At 48.9% G+C, this 21,052-nt stretch overlaps 1 long non-coding RNA gene across 1 annotated transcript in view; it reads right to left on the bottom strand.

The window, feature by feature from the left end:
* The window catches only part of LOC149912493 (uncharacterized), a 215,133-nt gene extending 198,675 nt beyond the window's left edge, over positions 1-16,458 (bottom strand). Inside the window, exons 1-2 of the long non-coding RNA XR_016461418.1 lie at positions 16,119-16,458; positions 15,484-15,570 (exon numbers count right to left, since the gene is read on the bottom strand). This is a non-coding gene — a long non-coding RNA (uncharacterized LOC149912493). The remainder of the gene's footprint in view (positions 1-15,483; positions 15,571-16,118) is intronic.
* Positions 16,459-21,052: the final 4,594 nt, after the last annotated feature.

The raw sequence follows: 21,052 nt of genomic DNA, 5'->3' as shown, positions 1-21,052 counted from the left end.
TGTTTTACCTAACATAGTAATTATAACCTCATATGCTGTTTTATTCTCTCACAATTACTTGGCCCCGTGCAAATGTTTTCAATATATTGATATTACAGTGAAAAACAAGTAGATAAAACAAGGTTTTACCAACACACCTCTTTTAGAAGCCCTATTTATTAGTGTGCCATTTTCAAATTTAGTGATAACATATTTTAAGCTAGGAAGAGAGTCATTATCATGCTTGTATCTAATTGTTTTTTTCATAATTACAATGATTAATAGATACATGTTGCATCACCTGACTGAATATCCCTATGATGCATCTGTAGTTTACATCTACTGACTTTCTGATTAGCAAAAATAAACCAAATCAAGTAAGACCTCTCATCTGTGGCTTGGTTTCCAAATTATATTCAACACCTAGCACGTATGTCTTCTGTTACTGCAGGTCTGTATTTGTGCTGTCTATTTTCATGTCACATCACCAAAACCTTTTTTCCTTGAGCTTGTTTTTTTAAGTGTTAAAGATGATGCCTCAGTTAGATGGAGAGCCAGCTCCAGGCACAAGAGATGTACCAGCAGAACCAGAGATACTAGGGTAGCAAAGTACAGGATCCAGACCTCTTTTATGCCAAACAACAGAAAATTTTGTAGAGCACTGAATTCAGGCCATGCAGCACGCACACAAATGCTGAACACCCGAGTCAAATACTTAGTTTTTAATGACAGTAAATCTTCTTGTAGGTGTTCTTCAAGGTACTGTGACACTCGTTTCAAAACTGACACATTTCTACCTAATTCAACTCTGTGGCCATTTGTTATTCTGGTTGTCACACTGCTGCAGCACTCTAGTCACAGGCCATAACCTCAGTGACTAAGGACTGAACAAACAGGACACAAAGCTGCCAGGTGGCCTAGAGAAAATGAGTTTACCTCTAGTCACAGCTAGAGTGGAATGCTGAATGTTTGGAAGAGAGCACCAAAGAGAGAAAACCAAGTTTTAATCTGCTCCTCTGTCTCAGAATTTGGAACTGACTTTGTTTCCTGACAAAATTATCCACAGACAGCGTGGATAGAGACAAAAAATTTATCCAAAACCCAGAGGAAGTTAAAGGTGTTGTCTTGCTCCTACCCCACCCCCCCCAAAACAAAACTGGAAAAAAAAAGTTGGAGAATAATGAGAGAAGATCAGAGAGGATACAGTCCCTGAGGAAGGGCAAGAATTCAGTAAGAAAAGCCTGGTTAAATGTGAGGCAGGTGTCTGATAATTTGAAAAAGATAAGCATACTGATGTGGATCTGAGATTCAGCTGCAGTCAAAGGCTTTAGTGAGAGAAATTCTAGAGAGATGTCAAGGATGGAGGATGGATTGTTGCCATGATGAAATCAGAGGAGAGTTCAGAATACCAATAAGTTTAGGAATGGAATGCCTGGAAAGAAGTTAGAAGAGTGGGGGGAAGAAAGGGTCACGGGTGGGTTTTCTTTGTGTAGGAAACAAAGAAACTGAGTGCAAGAAAGGCATCCGAAGACACTAGAATAGATTACATGGAAACAAAATAGAGAAAAGCAAATGAGATGTTTGTATTAGTGACAGGAGGAAAGGAAGAGTAAGTGGCAAGAGACAGAAATCAAAGCCAAGAGAGTGTGTATAGTGTCTTTTATCATAAAGTCCTTAGGGTTGTGTCTTTTGTCATAGAATCGCTAGGGTTGGAACAGACCTTTAGAAGTCATCTAGTCCAACTCCTCTGCAATGAACAGGGACATTTACACCTACATCAGGTTCCCCAGGGGCTGATCCAGCACACTACCTTGAAAGTCACTAGGGACACAGCATCCACTGCATCTCTGGGCAATCTGTTCCACTGCCTTACCACCCTTACTGTAAAAAAACTTTTTCCTTATATCTAACCTAAATCCATCCTTTTTAAGCTTGAAACCATTTCCCCTGGTCCTATCACAACAGACCCTGATAAAGAGTCTATCACCTTTGTTCCTGTAGCTCCCACTGAGATCCTGAAATGCCACAATCACCTCAGAGCCTTCTCTTCTCCAGGCTGAGCAGCCCCAGCTCTTTCAGCCTGTCCTCATAGGAGAGGTGCTTCACCCCTTGGATAATTTTTATGGCCCTCCACTCAATACAATCCAACGGGTCTACGTCTCTCCTGTACTGAGGACTCCACATCTGGACACAGGACTCCAGGTAAGGTCTCACCAGCGCAAAGTAGAGAGGTGCAAGACCTTGCACTTGAATTTGCTGAGGCTCTCCGTGTCTTTCACCGACACAACCCGCAGCTTCCATCTCCACAAGCCGCCCGGTCTGCCGGCGCCCAGCAGCACCCGGGGCTCCGCAGCTGCGGCGTCAGCCTTCCGCCGGGCGCGGCCGCGGCCACTCGGCGCCTCCGGAGCTGCGGCCGCCGGGCCGTCAACGGGAGCCGCGCACTCACCGCTCGCCCGGCGGCGCCGACGGCCGCCCTCGCCGCGCGGTCCCGCGTCCGAGCGGCTCGCGGCTTCTCCTCATTAAAGCGGCCCGGGCGATCCTCGCGCCCCGCCGCCTCCGCTCCGCCCCCGAGGCTTTTTCCAGGCGAGCCCCGGCGACGTCCCCGCCGCGTCGGCCGCTCTCGCGAGAGCCGCCCGGCCGAGAGCCGCGCGGCCGCTCCGTCGCCTCGGGGAGCCGTGAGTGAGGGAAGCGGCCGGAACCGCGCCGCGCCTCGCGGGCCGTCGCTGCGCTTCTGGCGGGAACGGCTCCGAAGCGGCGAACCTCGGCGGTCGAGGCGTCCGCACTTCGCGGTGATGCCGGAGGACGTGCCGCAGTGTGGGAAGTCTCCACATAACGCTCTGGGACGGCGTCTCGGATAAAGCAGACGTTCTTCGCAGTTGCGGTGGCGGCCTCCTGCAAGATAATGATGAATGCCCGTGATATCAGAGGTGACTGTTGGTGGTATGGCAGCAGAGGCTGAACCTTCCTACAAATACTCCATTACATTCTGTTGTCGTGCCAGCAGATGGCAGCAGAGCTGCAGTTTCCATCGAAATCAACAGCAGGCATTACTTTTGGAGCAATGTGTGCGTGACATTCAGCATTTTGGTCTCTTATCTACTTATCTGTTGGTAAAACGTGTGAGTGTTTCAAAAACATGTTTAAGACAGAATTAGTTATGCCAAGGATGAATACACAGCAAGAAAGCTGGCTAAATTCCCAGCAGAATTAACTTTCTGTTTCTAATGATCAGTGAGAAATTAGCTGGTAACACATCTGAGGAGCTGCCAATCTGGGTTTGTCCAGCTAGCTCAGCACAGGTGATACCAGCAAGCAAGCAATGACATAAAAATACTCAGCATGAAGTGCCTCTTGCAAAGAGTTGCCAGAGCATTTCAGATCAGCACAGAGTGTTGGGAAGTTTCTATCAGTGCTGTACTATTTCATCAAGGATTAATGTAAGTGCAGTGCCATCATTGCCCTCCATTTACTGAAGGGGCCTCCACACATTCTGGTTGTTGGCAGACACTCAAAGATGTGGAAGGTTTGATAGGTAAAAGAGCAGCTCCCTCCTTTTCCGTGACAGCTCTTTGTTCCTTAAACATTTGTATGTGATGTGTTATACTTTTCAGACAGTCAAGAGAAAGTCAAAAGGGTTTTTTTTCATTTTCAGAATATAGAGGTTGTTGGTGGTTTTTTTTGTTGTTTTGTTTTGCTTTGTTTTATTTTCCCATAACTGAATGTCTTAAAGAAACGCAAATAGTTTGAAGACCATTCTTCCCAGAATGCATCTTCCAGTTGAGAGGAATAACATTTCTCACTTAGCCTGGAACTTGAAAGGATGGATAAGGGAACTGGCAGCTCTACACTTTCTTATTTAAAAAAAAACATACAGCTGAAAGGAATCATGTAGTACTTAATGCAGCTATCAATATATCTGGGTGCTTTTTTTTTTTTTTTGGTCATTTATTGATCTTTCTTGTATTTCAGATTGATCAAGCAATCCACCAGCTTTGCAGAATTATGCCTACCCCGCAAGCCAGAAATGCTTCAAACCCATCAGAAGACATCTGTAAATACCTTGGCACAGCCCTTCTCCAGATCAGCCCAGTGAGGGCTGAAATAACTCATGATTCCAGCTGACAACATGCTGCTTTCTAACAGACGTTTTGCAGGAAGGGTTCTTTCCTTTGTCATTTGGCACAAACCTTTTCCTGCAGAGAATTAAAAATAAATTTCACTGCCGGAAAGATGTGGAGATCATCAACACTGCGTTGCCATGCAGCTTTTGTTGCAGCTTGGCAATGTTCTAGCTCTGACATTAACAGTTCCCTCGTAGATCTAACAGCCAGATGGGTGTGAAGTTGTGAACTACTGACTGAGCTGCTCTTGAAGTCTTGCCAAGAGAGATCTCTGAAGACACACATTCATTCTGCAGGGCAGTGCTGTAAGGTCACAGGAAGAACGAGGTCAGAAGTGCCTTGTCTGATGTTTCTGGGGTGTGCATTGGCTCGACTGGCTGCCCACAGTCACTGAGCTGCAAACAGAAGAGGTGGGGATAATCATGCATAACAGGTCAGTTATCCATTTGGTTTTGGCATCTCTTTATGTTTGCAAATGGTCCACGAACAGACCCTGATTTTCCTGAATGCATTAGTTACTCAGAGTTATTGCTGACACAGGACACAAAGCACAGAAGTGCTGGCTGGGGTCACCTTTCTCTGAGGCTGAGCAGGGCTGCCATCAGCTAGGCACTTCACATGAGGGCTGGTGAAAGAAAGGGAGCATAAGGCCCAAATGCAGGAAGCTGAGAGACAGAGAGAGCCATGGTTAGAAGGTCTGCAGCCTTTTGACCTGTTATGAGCTACGTGCCACAGCTTGATCTTTGGCAACAGTCGCTCTGGAGAGATGATGTCTGCTTTGTTTCAGTCTTCTTGGGTGCTTTTTCCAACATCTGGCTGCTGCCTTTGCTGCTCTTGCCTCCCCTTTTGATCTCATTTTCTTGCCACATCTTTTCAACTAGCAGAGTAAGTTTTGGCTACAAAAAGTCTGATAGCTCCTTCTCAGACATTGTATGGGTAATGTGAAGGTGAAAATACATTCATAATTTGAGCTGTTAAGCCATTCTGATTCACCCTTTGCATCCACAGCATACAGTTTTTTCCCACACTGCACTTTCTATCCAGCAATGTGCATAGGTGCAGTGCTACAGAGGTTGGTGGCCCTGCCTGTGGCAGGGAGTTGGAGATTCCTGATCCTTGAGGTCCCTTCCAACCCGGGCTATTCTGTGTGTGTGTGTGTGACTGGCTAAACACCAATTGTTGCTCGCTCAGCAGGTATACTACTAATTATTGAACGCCTGACAGATGCTTATCAACACTTGGCCACTATTTCTGGACACCTGCTCATCCCTGAAGAGAGAGAAGTTTGGAAGGAGGACAGAGGGGAGTCTCTTGATGCCTGCCTGTTGCATCCCAACCTGCCCACAGAGTGAGTCAGTTCGGCCTTGTGTGGAGGCCCTGGCTTCTTTGGAGTCTGTTTTTCTTTTGCTGAGCTTCTCCTATCCAAACAGAATGGCCTTACAACATGCTTTCTGGTCCTTAATGCTATACCCATACTATTTGTAACTATTACAGTTCTGTAAGTGAGAATTGATCACATGATTGAACAACTGTATTTCTAAAATATGTTATGAAATAACTTCTTTTTACTAATACTAATAAAGTCTTTCTACTTTTTCAAACTGTTTCTAAGGGCAAATTACAAAACACATGGTGCTGTACTGCTTCAGAGCAATCCCACATTTGATAGCCAGTGCAGAAACAACATTCCATCCTACAGCATTAGCTAGTTCAGAGGTACCAGACATGTATCTGGATATGGCTGTTGTGCATAACTGGGGCTGAGGGATCAGAAATGACAGCTCCACTCTTGGAGACCACAGAACTGAAATGGAAAGATAAAATAGTTGCAGGGCAATTGTTCTCCATGCCTGAAGCAGGGACCGATTTATGGGGGAGAGATTTAACAGTTAAATGAGGATTACAGCTGAAAGTCTGTGAAACAGATATCAGGGGTCAATGAATGTGTTAACAGCTGTGATGAAGAAGAAATGAATCCAAAGCTGTGGACAGGGGAAGGAAATCGGGGTGGACTCACAATTTTCCCTTACAAAGAACTGCCCAAGGAGGGAGTGGAGCTGTGAAACAGCAACAATATCCCATAGCCTTAGAAGGGAGAGTGGGTCTAAAAGCTGTAACACAGACACTGGTTAAGGATGTCTTCTGGAACCTTGTCTGTGGCCTTATAACACCCCAATCCTGTCGGCACGGAAGGCAGACGGCACGTATCGGCTGGTGCAAGATGTAAGGAAATGACTGAACCCGTTCTCAAAAGACAGCCTGTGGTTCCTAACCCCTATACCCTAATGAGTCAGATCCCACACGGACAGCAGTGGTTTGGTGTGAGAGACCTCAAAGATGCATTCCGGACAGCCTTTGGACTCAGAGAGAAATGGCTGCGTTTGTATGAGGACACATTGTAATCCTATCGTGATTCGTGATGATACTGTAGATACTGGAACTCGTGCTAATCCTTGTCTTTGCAGCATTTGAAGCAAGCAGCTGGTGCTGCTGTCATGCAGAAAGCTCCCTTCCAACCACTCAGCAAGCATTTGGATGAGAGAGCTTCCTGCTGGGGAGCCCTCCGACATCACTGCTGCCTCCTCCAGAACCATACCTGCAGATGCTTCAGAGCTCTTCAGCATGGACTTCCTTCCTCCCATCAGCAGCTGCTCCTGCACTGACCTTCATTCACACTGGGATACCATCTGCTTCCAGCAGGAGCTGACCTGCGAGACAGAGAAAGGAAACGTGGGATGAGCACCAATGCAGAAGCACAAGGCTGTGTCACCACCACGTCTTGCAGCCTTGGGAAGTCAGCTGCAACTGCAGCCTTGGTCAGAATTACAACGGGCACCGTAAATTAAGTGTGACCTCTGAAGTTGTTGCCATGATCAGAAATAGACGCTGAAATCGCTCACATAACTGTCGGTGGTTCCCTCCAAATTCTTTTGCTTTGGGGAACAGATGGACTCGGAATGGAAGGACACGAGAAAAATGACATCTGTTTGAGCTCAGCAGACTTGAGAGGTGGGCCTGGGTGAACCTCACGAGGTTCAGCACAGCCAAGTGCAAGGTTTGGCATTTGGGCCGGAGGAATCCCAGGCATTCTTTTGTCATCGTGGTGGTTTCCAATAGACCCCAACAATGAGACATCAGGTCGCCGTGTGGGCTCCTGGGTGACACTGCCATTTCCCAGCCATTGCAGCCTAGGGGCAAATAAAGTAAAATACTTCAGAAAGATCTCACACTGATTGCATATTTTACTGTTCTTTTACACAAAACAGAAGGGGAGGGCAGCAGATGCATGCAGCTGCATCAACACCCAGGCTGCTAAAGGAATGGAAAGACAGAAACATCAAATATCAATGCCTTATTCTAATGCAAGGAGGGAAGCTTTTTTCAATGTTACTTTTTATCATTTAAAATAAGCAGTTGGCACTCTTACAGGAAAATCCTAGGCCCCAGGTTCTGGCAGTGTGGCAATCTGGACTCAGCTGTGAATGATCCAAACAGTCTGTTCCAGATTTTAACATCCCTTATATGCATTCACAAGTTTTCTCTCTTGACTTCCCCTTACAGCCGTTAGATGCCAGCAAAACATCCCACAAACACTCCTTAACTCTGTGCACACAGGCACCCATCCAACCAGAGCCATCAGTCATTCCCAGCCATGCGCTCTTCCTCCAATCATGGTCAGCATCACACGGCCGTCACGCAGCTCACTTGACTCAGTTTTTCTCTTCTTTCTGGAGGTGTCCTTGCTTCTCAGCCTTACCTTCTCGTGATGTTTATCTCGCTCTGCAGCTCCTGCTCTGAATAGGCTTTCTTGGATTCCCGCATGACAGGCACAAAATGCAGCCACAGCCCCTGCCACCAAGGTCAGCTCTTCAGCACACATTACCTGAGGAGCACTTGGCAACTCCTGCAACCTGAGCAGTGCCAGGAAGACTGTTTCACTTCTGCTTCTCCTGGCTCAGAAATTCATTTTCCTACCTAGAAAATGGAAAAAGAAAAGAAAGAAAAAAAATCCTGACATTAGCAGACACAATTGATACTATGGAATTCTGGAAGGCAAGGGATTTGCCCCCTATGATGAGAAGTTGACTGCAAAGAACTCAGAAGAGCCATGAGCAGGTTGTGAACTTGTGGGTAAAATTAGGAAGTGCAGCAGTGCAGGGCTTCTGGAGGTGAGGGTCTGCTACAGCCGCCTGGAAAGAGAGCCTGTTGGTGGGAGCTGCTTCCTGCAGCCAGCAGAAGCATCGCACTCACTGACTCTCATCCTGATGGGGGATTCCAGTCAGTCTGGGAAATCAGCATGGCTGGCTGCAAGCAATCTGACAGACTCCTGGAGTGCAGTGAGAATCACTCTGTGGTGCAGGCATTGGGCACAGCAAGCAGAAAGGAAGCAGTGCTGGACATGGTGCACACCAGGGGTTACGACAGGAGGCGGTCAGGGCTGCAGTGACCATGCCCTCCTTGAGTTGGTGATCTCAAGGAATGCGGGCCTGGCAGGAAGCAAAGGCAGGAGCCTGAACTTCAGGAGAGCCAGCTGCAGGCTGTTCCAGGAATTCTTGGATGAGATCCTCTGGACAACTGTTTGTAGGGGCAAAGGGATGGAAAAGAGCTGGTCACTTTCTCAGAAAAAAACTTGCTCAGGTTGCAGGCTGAGCTGCAGGAGAGGAAAGGGAGGAGGTGCCAGCACGGCTCTGCACGATGCTCTGCCACACTGGGCAGCTTGATCATGGCTCAGCAGTGGGATCAGACGAGGAGAAGGGGAGAAGGAAATCAAGGATGGGAGGGAACCATCAGACACAGTCAATAAGTGTCTGTGAAGTCTTGCAAACCAGAGATTCCCAGGTTGTTTCTGCTTTTGCAGCATTTGTGTGGTGCAGGGTGAGCAAAAGGTTCTGCTGCTTGATTCTTCTGCAGGAGCCGCCTAAAAGGGAAATGGCCACTGAGCTGCAGACCAAGCAGTACTGCCTGACGTTGGCCAGGGGGAGCTTCTCCTGCCGCAGTGTGCTGATGACAGGTCTGGAGATGATCTGCACGGCCAGCTCGTAGGTGGGAGCCAGGAAAGGACATGATGGGAGGAGAGAGGTGTTAAGCAACATCCAAGGCATCAAAATGCATCAGAAAGCCCTGAAAAGCATCACAAAGCCACAGCCAGGAAGCTTGGGAGTATCATGAGCAGCATCCAGGATGCGAGAGATTATTTGCTACCATGCCAAATGGTAGCAGAGCTCCCCCTGCAGACATCCCAAAGCCAGACAAAACAGGAACAAACCCGGAGCTGTGCTGCACGCACCCCACAGCCACAGCATTGCAAGCTGGGGTGCCTTGCTGTGTGCTGCATTCATCCCAGTCCGTGTGAATGAAGACTCTGGAGGCAGTCAAGGCGTTGGTTGAGCACAAATGTGCTTTTATTATTGTATAAAAGACAGGAGAGTGTGAGAGGTCGACGGTGAAGATGGGACTCATCCTGTCTTGTCATGGAGAAAGTGGCTCAGAGCTCTCAGTGCTGCTGTCCGGTGCCTGGGACTGGAGGCCTGATTGAAAGTCCCCCTGCAAGAGGCTCTGCTCCTCCTCACTGATGCTGACCTGCTCCTGCATGGAGGTGCTGCTGTCGGGGCACTCACACTGTGCTTGGGATGGGCTGCACTGCAGAGACTCCTGGTTACAATCCAGGCTGGTGACTGTGGTGTCTTGCAGGCCCAGGTCAGCAACTTCAGCAGAGCCAGGTGTAATGAGAGCATGGACTTCGATGAGCTCCTTCTCTCCATTAATGATGTCAGATGGAAGGCTGCTGTTGGAACTGCAGCAATTTGTGCTTCCTAAGAGCTCTCCACTGATGCAAGCACACAGAGCATCCTCCCTACTTGCCCTGGATCTTGTGGGTTGGCAAGGGCTCGATTCACCTAGAAAGGATACACAGGGATTAGTGTCAAACTTTCACAAGCTGAATTACGACAGTGGTTCTTGATCAGGGGTGGAACTGAAGATGTTGGGCAGGGGCTGGAATGCCAGAAAGAGATAGAAGTGCAGAGCAAGCTTGAATTCTATGCTCCTGAAAAGCAGGGATTTGGAAGCTGCATTTGCACCCTTACCTGCCAGGACTACCACTGCTGTTTCTGAGGGCTGCCTGGCATTGCGCTGCAGTTGGCGTTTGCTGCCAGAGGATGGCTTTCTGAGCCTGAAGCAGCAACACCAACTGCTAGCTGGTGATTCCTCACTCTTGCTGGGTGGATTTTGCCTGGAGAGAGAAAACAGCCAATGCTGTGAGTTGTGCGTGGTGCAGGGTGAGGGAAGAGCTGCACTGAGCTCTTGGCAGCAGTTGCTTGTTCCTAGCACTGCCTGGTTTCTGCAGAAAAACAGAAAAACCCACCCAAACAATGATGCTAGGTGCTGGAAAAGAAAGTCCTCTTTACCTGTCAGATGGAAAGTCGATGACGGTGTGGAATTTGCCCTGCCCAGCTGCAGGGCTTTCTTCCACTTCAATGTCCCTGCTGCTCTCTGTTACCACAGAAGAGGTGCTGTGGCCTCGCCTCTGTGCCTGTGCCTCCTCCAGGCTGAGCAGCTTTGTGGCAGCAGAAGAGACCCCCACAGTCTTGGGCCCTGGGAGAGAATTGTGCCCTGTCAGGGAAAACCACAGGTAAGAGCGAGGATCAGAAAGCAGCAGCACAGCCACCACAGTTCTGGGGGAGGTGCTGTATTTTTCTCAGGCTTGCTTATCCGAGCCACTGGAAGAAGAGGAGCCCAAAATAACCATGTGGGCAGAGGTGTGTTTATGGCAAAGGACATGGTCATCATTAAGAGCAGCTTACTGTATCAAAATAGGCAAGGAAAAACCCAAGGAAATGGAAGCAGGGAACTGAGAAAGCTTTGCTGCCACACTTGCATCAAGCTTCTCCTGCTTGCAAACCATAATAATGACTGTTTCCTCCTTGTAAAGTTTGGGCTTGGACATTCTCAGCATCCAGCAACAGGATGCCATACCCTAATGGAAGTCCAGAGGTCTGCTGTCCCCTTGATGGTAAAAGAGAATCTCAAAGGTCCTGGAGAAGGCCTGCATTTGATCAAGGTGTCAGGTCAAGATCAAGCTAATGGAGGAAGACACTCACCTGCTGCATCTGCGATGTCTGCTCTGGATTTGGAGCAGAAGAGGACGTCGGTGTGGTTGATGATGAATTCCACCACATCCGACTGCGTCTGCAGCTCCATGCAGGCAGCTCTTCCGCTGGCGCAGGCAGACTCGTTCTGCTGTGATCTGTAGAAAAGGCAGATTTTAGAAGTCATTTCTCCAAGACCGTTTCCCCGAGTCTGAATTGTTGCAGCCAAAAGCTGTCAGCTGAGGCTCTGGAGACTTCCGCAGTGGGCAATCAGTGATGCCACTGCAGAAATTCCCCTGGATGATCAAGGACACGTCAGTCCCATCTCAACAAGACTGCAGAAATTGTCACCTAGACATTGTGCCCGTGGGGATGGAGAACAGCCCAGGCTCCAGCTCTGCTGTCAGCCACAGATTTTACAGGAGAAGAGCACATTAGATGGAGAAAAACAGAGGAATGTTTTTCTTAACTGGAGAACAGAGGAAGCGTTGAAACAGAAGCAGAAGTTTACCTTAAGAGGTTTGGAGCCCACACAATGGCTAGGTTCTTGGCATGCATGTTTGTGGTGGTGGAGCTCCCAGCCAGACACGCCAAGTGTCTCATCAGGAACTCCAGTGTCCTGGAAAACAAGAGAGGCAAACGTTCAGCACCAACGAGCATGCCGTGCTGCAATTCAGAAAGCAAACCTCCATTCATGCTACTTCTTGTGATTGCTACTGTCACCGAAGATGAAGTAGATCCAACTTGACTGAGTGCCACGCTGCAGCACCAAGCCCCAGCACAGCACAGCCGCAGCCATCAGCTGCACCAAGCGTGCCCCCGTGCCCAGGAACTGACCCCATAAAGTAAGCCCATGGAGCCTTCAACCCTTCAGCATACACAGGCATCGTGTTGCCGGCGTGAGACAGAGCCTGGAACCGCATCGTTGCCCTCTGCAATGCAGCAGGGCTGAGCTCAGCAGGCTGAGGGCAGCACTGACCTGTAGTGAGGAGCGGGCAGCTGCTGGATGACGTCCTGCATTCTGAGCAGCCGCTCCTCCTCTGTAGCGGCACCAACAGCATCCTGGAGTAGTGCAGAAAGGGAGCGAGACACCAATCAGGCTAGTACACCACTGCGAGTAAACCTCGTGGGGCTGACAGCAAAAGGGCCTCCGAGCTGGGGCACTGCTGCAGCCATCTGCCAAGAGGCCCAGGAAGAGGGAAATGAAAGACGTGGCCTTGTGCTTACCGAGAACTTGCCGTACAGCTGGTGGGTGAGCAGAGGGTTCGGGAGCTCCCTGAAGTACATCTTGCAGAGGGAGCTCACGCTGTGAATGTCACGGACGGTGAGCTCAGGAATCTGCTCCGACTCAAATTCCTGCCTGGAGAGAGGGACGCAAACCCGGTTGAGCGAGAGGAAGGCAAGCCCAAAGCCACACCAGATGCACTCAGGCTGTGTCAGTCGCAGCACTCTTACCGCAGCCTCTGGATGTTGGACGCGACGCCGGACAGGCGGTATATCCCCTGCACCACGCCGTGCTGCTCAATGAACTCAGCGCAGCTCTGGAGGACCTGGGGGACTGAAGAACACGTGCCAGCCGTCAGTGGAGCTCCTGATTCAAGTCCTGCTGCAGGCTGTGCTTCACATCCCATCCACTAAGCCCAGCCAGGCTTGGCTGAAGCAAATACAGATGTGCTTGTCTCTTAGGAGCATCCGCCTCACTTTATCCTTCAGCCATCAACTCCCATTACACGTGTCTCCACTGCTGTCAGCCTGCCCCCTGCTAGATACGAGCTCCCTTTCATCTTCTTTAGATGCCCAGCAGAGGAAGATCTCAGGAATGGGCAGCTCCTTACCATCACGACCCGAGCGGAGAAGATGCTCTCCCAGGTCACCGCCAAACACCCTTTCCTTCTCCACCTCCCGCTCGGTTGGTTTCTTTGGGCGGGCCTTCACCAAGGAACGAAGGAAGGTGAGGATCTTGCTGCGTTTCTTGGGCACTGCACAACAAAAGGAAGAAACCAGGTCATTTCAGGTCTGGCTCCGTTGGACGAGGCCGAGCACAGCACATTCTACAGAGCACGTCAGAACGGGAAGAACATTACCAACCAGTACATACAAAAAGGGATTTTCCCCACCTCTGGAGGAGCCCAAGGCCAGGTTGGATGGGGCCCTGGGCAGCCTGGTCTAATCTGACATTAAATGTGGGGGCTGGGAGACCATCCTGAGGCGGGAGGGTTGGAGCATGATGATCCCTGAGGTCCCTTCCATCCCAAGCCATTCTATGAAGATTCTATACTTTCCCCAAGTCCAATCATAAACACAGGAGGATTGGGCCAAATCTCTGCCCCATGGTGTGCATGAAGGATCATCAACCCAGAGGACAATGTGGCATGGATAAAGGAGGTACTAAACATGGAATGCACCCCAAAAAAGACTTCATTTTGCTTCCGCACACCATCAAATGTAACATCCATACCTGGCTTTGGCACAGAGTTGATGAGTGCCTCAGGAATGTTCTTATTAATGAGTTCCACACACTCCCTTGGGAAAAATCCAACCTGTAACAAGAAGAAAAGAGAGGCCAACTATTGCATGCAGCACTTTTCAGATCTGAACTGTTAAACCAAAAGCCACATAACATTTCCCTCGGAACGTGCTTGCCTGACGATCCATAAGACTATCCAGCAGAAAATGGCCATAGTTCACAGCATAAAGGTAATAATTTTTCATCATTTGCAGCCAAAGGCAAGGTCCCCTGACACCGACACAGGGAAACTGTTTATGTCCATTAGGCATCCTGAGCAGGCAGAGCAGCTCCAAGCTGAGATTCCTGCCTTTACTGAAGTTGCACTCTCCAGTCTGAAGCTTGTACCTACCTGGAAGCCGAGCTTGCCTCTCCACCAGGGGGTCAGCTCCTTTGGTGGCATGTCGATGACACAGATGATGTCTCCCACCTGCAAGAGATTGCAGTGTCAATCCCAGCTTCAGCACGGCTGGGAGGAAAGCACAGCTCAAATGACTGCATTCTTCTGCACTGCCAAACATGGCCGAGCCTGAGAGCACTTGCACCAGTGCAGCTCTGAAGGCATTTGCCATTGTAAAATTGAGCAACAAGGAATGCCTTGAACTGCTTACCTCAAAGGAGAGTTCATCCGCTGCCTGGGCAACGTATCTCTTAACGACATGGGCAGCAGCAATAGCTGGAACATTCACAGGTGCCACCTCATGGTCCAGCAGGGGCTTCCCCTTGTTCTCAGTCTGAAACAGAGAGCACAGGCCACGGTGAGGAGCTGGGAGGACTTCAAGGTGAGGAGCACATCTGCAGAGAAAGCTGCAGGAAATGCACTTGGTCCTTATCATGGGCACTTCAGAAGGAACTGCAAGTCTAATAACGGCTGTTTCTCTCCCTGGTGTGCAGCAGGCACACGCCAGCAAAGATGCATCTCTCCCCACCCAGACTAATCAGCAATGGCACTGACGCAGACAGGTGGCCTTGTCCATTTTGCCCCCACCTTTCCTGCGCTCTTTGTGCAGGAAGGCTGACTGTTTAAGATGCTAGGAGACCGTGAAGAGGGAAACCAAAGCTACGGCTGCAGTTACAAGGTGCAAACAGTGCCATTGCAAGCACCAAGCAGCTCTCTTGAGCAGTCCAACCAACAGCGAGGCCAAACAGAGCAGAGAATGATTGTTGTTTCTGCAGCCATTTCAAGGGAAAAGTCAGTAGAGGACAAACACCACAGCCGAGATGGCTCTGGTACTTTTATAAACTTGCCACACTTGCACTGCTGTCTTGCCACAGAGGAGCTCTCTTGGAAAGCAGGAGAGCACATCTGCGGCTCACTCTGCTGGCTGCAGTCAGGGAACAAAGACCAATCAGAGCTTCATACTCTACCTCTGTCCATGCCAGGTCAGGCCCACAGCTGATCTCGCTGCACGCCACAGCCATCAGCGTAGGTGTGACAAGCTGGAACTGAAAAGAAACACACTTTTATTTTCTCTGTTCACATCTCTGCTGTGCTCCCTACAGCTGTCGGGCACACTCACACAGCCCAAGCACGCCTGCTGGTGTCCCTGGTGATGCTGTGCAGCTCTGCACAAGCTGGGGCTGGGACTCTTTGCCTAAGGGATTGGTTTCCTGTAGACCAGCTGGTCACAGCACCACAGACAGCATCCTTCTGAGGGCTGAGCTGCAGAGCACGTGGAGAAAACCCACACGTGACCAGCGTCCCATCAAAGCTGGATGAGGCTGTGTTACTAAACACGGGGCGTCACGGGCTGCTAAAGCATGTGGGGGGACAAAGCATGGCAGGTACCTGGCAAGAGATCAGAACGAGGGAGAGAAATCTCAAGAATCCGCAGCCGTTCCTTGTCACTTTGCTCTGATCTTCCACGAGCAAAAGCTGCAGCAGGGAAGCAGGCAGAGGGTGGAGAGAGGAGAGAGAAAGAGCAGGTCAGTTTGCTTCCAGGGTTTAGCAAAGATTATGAGGGAAAAACCAAAATCTGCCCTCCCTCAACTTAAAAACTTAAGTTTTCAACTTGAAACCATTTCCCCTTGTCCTGCTGTTATCTACCCTTTCAAAGAGTTGATTCCCCTCCTCTTTTTAGGCTCCCTTTAGGTACTGAAGGCTGCCATGAGGTCACCCCACAGCTTTCATTTCTCCAGGCTGAACAAGCCCAGCTCCCTCAGCCTGTCTTTGCAGGGGAGGTGCTCCTGTCCCCTGATCATCTCTGTGGCTCGCCTCTGGACCCTCTCACACAGCTCCCTGTCTTTCTGGACACTGTACTGCAGATGGGGCCTCACAAGAGCAGAGCAGGGGGGGACGATCACCTCCCTGTCCCTCATGGCCACCCCTCTGCTGATGGAGATAATGTGATCCTATGAGCTCCGCCAGCCAGCAGTTCTCAGCACTCACTGTCCCCCCGTCTCTCCCACACTGTCTCAGCTTACCTACAAGGTGCTGCACAGGACGGTGTGAAGACAAAGGGACGCAGTCGGTGCACAAGTGCAACAAGCGAGCTGCTCAGTCAGAGCTCCAGCGCTCCAATGAAGGGACGCAGCATGCACTGCTCCTCCCCTCATTCTAGCCCTTATGACATCACTGAGGGCCACCAGGCTGCTCCACCACGACGGACAGGGTGGGGAGGCAAGACCAGTCACAAGGGCAGAAGATTCCAACAGCCCAGCCCAACGTTCTGGAATCAGGGGCTGCTTGGAATTCTACCCCAGCCAAATCCTGGAGAAGCTGGCACGGGGTCGTCATGACCAAAGCGCAGGACCTGGCGCTTGCTCTTGTTGAGCCTCGCACAACTGGCCTCAGTGCATCCCTCTGGAGGGCCTTCCTGCCCTCAGCCAGATGGACGCTTCCTCCCAGCAGCGTACCTTGCAGTGCTGGGCCCATGTCAAATCCACACTAGAGTGGCTTTTGTTACATTCAAGGGCATGTTGCAGCACCCATCTATTTCACCTGGAAGGAAATAAAGCAGGAGATGGGAGAAACACAGAACTGCTGCCAGACTGCTTTATCCCTTTCTCAGCCCAACTTCCCTTGCCTCATCCCCTACCCCAACTCCTGGATGATGCCCACAGGCTGATAGTTGGATCTCAAGTCCATAGGACTCCTTTCACAGGGCTCCATCAAAAAGGCTGTCACACTTGTTCCGTACACTCACACTGACCCAGCAGTGGTATCACAGTCACTTAACACACACACAACAACCAAACCCCGAGCATGCACATCCCTTCCTGCGTGACTGCAGCCCACAGCTCCCCTTCACACCTCCGTGGATCTCTGGTGTTTTACACTGATGCAGCCTCGCTGCAGCTCCGTGGCTGTCACACAAGGCCTGCAGGACCTCTTTCTCTGCAAACCCCGTCTGCAGGCATTGGTTCACGAGGTTCACCTCCTGCCCTCCTGAGCAAAAACAAGCACTAAGAACAAGAGCAAAGCACGCTGGACTCGACCTGGCTGGATCCCCAGCCCTCAGTCCTGTCAGACGGACCCTGGTGTGGAGACTCATCCCCAAAGCCTGGCTGGACATCAGCACAGGCATCATTCTTCAAACGCCCCATCCAAGCAGCAAGGGATCAAAGCGTTGGCACAGCTGGAACAGAAATGCTGTGTGAGTTTCCTGTTAGCACTGAGCAGGAACAAATCTACCGCTGAGCAGCAGGATGTGAGACAAGCAGCAGAAGACACCCAACCTGCAGAACCAGCTCGTTTGGGGTCGGTCCAGATGTTTGTCTGCTCCCTTCCCTGGCCCAGGCCAAGCTTGTGAGCTGCTCCTCCTTTGTGCAGGGGGAAATTCTGCAGATGCCATGTGGTGGCTATGCACAGCATGCCTTGGACTTGCTTTTCCTCTCTCCATCTGCCATTAGCAAACAGCATCTCCAGCCTCCAGAGATCACTGAGTCCAACCCCTGCACAACAGTGAAAAAAAAGATATGATAAGGGGTACTTAAAGCACAGCATCGGTAATCAGATCAGACTCCTGCACTGTGAAGACTTCCATGAGTATTCCTGCAGAGTGCATCACTTAGTCTCTCTTTAGCCTTGTGTTCATGGTTTTCCTGTAAGAGCTTGTCTAAACACTGCCTGTAATCGTGGTTATGCTAGAAGCATTTGGATTCATTGATCCTTACTGTGATTTCAATAACAAATGCAGATTTTTTTTGTTAGGGACAGCTTTCAATTTCTCAACTGAAATTTCAATATTGCATTAGGTGTTGACAACCCCGGGGCTGCAGTACAGAGAATTACAGGAAGATGAATTTCTCCATCTCCATGCTCCTAGACATTTATGGTTACAGTGATGTAGTTATATACAAAGTTGCAAGATACCAAAGCTAGAATAACCTCTTGGTGCAGCAGGATGTCTGGAGCCCAAGTGCAGAGTCTCAGTGTTGCAAAGCCTTGAAGAGGTGCACCGTATGTGCTGGGGCTGATGACACAGACACTGGAGCAAGGCCAGTGTGATGTTAGAAACTTGACCAGCAGCTGATCTGTTGTCAGCCATTTCTGGACACAAACGGGATCTGGTCGACTTAGGACATGACCTTTGGGCTGGAGAGCAACTCCCCGAGGAATCACACAGCCACTGCAGACCGTTGGCAAGAACCCCATACCAAAACAGCTCATCTGCAATCAGTTTTTAATCTGTGCAGCAGTGATTGGAACAGGCGCACGCTCTCTGCAATTGCAGGAATGTTCACAAGTGGAATGTACATCACCTGTGTGCTCCAGCTCTTCTGTGTGCATGCTAGGAGCAGTGATCCCCCTGCACCCAGGGCTGCAATAAAGTCCTGTGGGCTTTCTAGCCTGCCAACCAGCAGCCCAGGCTGCCCAGAGCCACATCCAGCCTGGCCTTGGATGCCTGCAGGGATGGGGCATCCACAGCCTCCCTGGGCAACCTGTTCCAGTGCCTCACCACCCTCTGGCTGAAAAACTTCCTCCTCACATCCAACCTAAACCTCAACAGCCCCCGTCTCAGTTTAAAGCCATTCCCCACTTGTCCCATCACTGTCCACCCTCCAAAACAAAACACCTCGGCTGTTCAACACTGAAAGAGCAAAATAACCCACAGCTCTTACTTCCACTGTATGCAGTTAATTCCAAACTTAAGGTCACAGGTTAATTACTCATGTGATCCTTCCTGACAGAAGAACTACTCGTAGTGATGTGTAGGAGTAAGGAACTGTTTGAAAAGGTCATGGACATATTAGAACTTGCAGCATTTATCTTAATAGATGCCTACATTGCAAAGCATTTTGTAAAACACACGTTACAAGTACTGTGCATTGGATTACACTATATCAAACTCTAAGTAACAATACAGGTTGCTTTTAAATCTACACTTACATGTTTTCTTCCAACTCCTTGATAAAATTCCTTACTACCTTCAGTTTTATAGCCAAAGCAGTGTTTGAGCTGGTAATGTACTCTTGAACAGCACTGCTGCCTTTAACATTTGTATGTTTAGATCTGAAAAGAGAACTTGGTCATTATTTCACGATGAGAGAACCTTGATTTCACACAACAGAATTACAATACTGTGAAATGCCACTGTAAGAATGTGGCTTTTCTTCTTTCTTTTTTTTTTTCTTTTTTTTTTTTTTAATTGCAATGGTGAGTGTATGATTGATTCAAGATAAACATTTTTTTTTGTAAGTCAATCTCTATACCTGTTTTGAAAAATATGTGTTTTTATTTCTCATTATTTAAAAATTGTCAGGCGTGAAGAATCACGAGGTCACTCATGATACAAGATCAGTAAATATCTCATATCAGGGTTAGAGAACATTCTCTCTGTACATTTTAACAGAGGAGCTGCATCTGTTCATAACTGTAGCTACACACGATGAGTTTTTCTTGAAGGTAGGCAGGAAATTTGGTCTGCGCTGGAACAAAAATCCAGTCCTGTTCTGACTGCTATACTTTTCACTGAGATAAAAAAATGGCATCATTCTGTAGGATGAACTAGATATACGGAATTTGGCACTGCCCTTAAATTTTGTGTAGTGAACTGAGGGACATCAGAGCTTTACAGATTTCTACATATTCTCATGGAGAAATCTAGAGAGATCACAGGACGTAACACTGAGCTTCCAAATGAATAACAAAACACTGATGTTTTCCAGAAGACCAGAAGCTGTAGAGGACCAAGTAGCCTACAGTAATGCTCTCTTATGGAGAATCTAGATGTGGAGAGAGTACGTACGAAAGCATATAAAACATTACTAAAAATTCACCTTGCATATCTCTTTTTAGTATTTAGTATAAAGTCTTCTCAGCTTCACATTTTTACTACTATGTATCTGTACACATGCAATCCCATCTGATTGCCAGCCCTGTGAACTAATGACTGGATGAGGCTAATGACAAAGTCTGTTTTTCCATAGTATAACATTTAGTCTCTGAGCTGATCTGGAGGAAAGGGATGGCTTTCTTTTCTGGTGTCTAGGACACACTGAAGTATGCAAACATTTAAACCCAGACAGTAAATCATCTCCTAGAGCTCCTTCTTTCCTATGTCATTTCAGGCATGACAGCAGTGAATCCTTGGCTTCCAGTTAAAATATTTATCATCCTGTTCCCACAGTTGGCAGAAGATCAGGCTTTATCAGCAGATGACAAGAGATGAACCTAATATTGTTCTCAGCTCTCTGAAAAAGCGTGTGAGATGACAAGGATTACTGGATGCATTTCTGGTGGCATCCCCTGTGTCTCAGCCTAACAGTTTCTCTTTGTTTTGTGTCAATCACAGCCAGACTAGAAAGATCTTTGACGACATAAATCAGAATATGAAACAGAAAATAGGATGTCTGCAAGTACATACAATGAATGAGATGTCCATTTCACTGACAAATGCAATAAATAGCACTGCTCTCAATACCAGCAGCTGAGGAGCACCACTTGCACTGGTCTCTACCTGGAAATTAAATTGTTACCTCAACTCTTTACTTGCGGCCACCCAACCAATACCTCATCCACTGAGTGACCAGTCTAGTCACAGAAACATAAAACTCAACTGTTTAGAAGAGGAGACTGATAGAGGAGGCAGGATAATCCTTTCTCTCAGCTGACTGGCTGTGATGCTGCTCATGTTGCCTAGATGCTCTCAACCACCTCTGCTGACTATCCACACTGCTGGCTTGACGCAGATCAAGACAGCCTTCAGGGTGAGTACACAGAAGATTTCCAGTCGTGGGCTGGAATGTAAAACTGGATCTCCTTCTGACTATCCTTGGAGCTTTTCTTGCAGAGAAGACTGCTGAACAGGTAGACCAGCAGTTCCATGCTTCAGAACCTCTCTGAGAACTCCTTGCTGGTGGAGAACATCGGTGCCTGAATCACAACCTTTGTGCAGTAACAGAGCATGAAGGAG

The sequence above is a fragment of the Phasianus colchicus genome, chromosome Z (genome assembly GCF_987193195.1).
Source record: "Phasianus colchicus chromosome Z, bPhaCol1.hap1.1, whole genome shotgun sequence".
Classification (NCBI taxonomy): domain Eukaryota; kingdom Metazoa; phylum Chordata; class Aves; order Galliformes; family Phasianidae; genus Phasianus; species Phasianus colchicus.
Note: the sequence above shows the minus strand (reverse complement) of the source record. Positions and strands in the feature narration are given on the sequence as shown.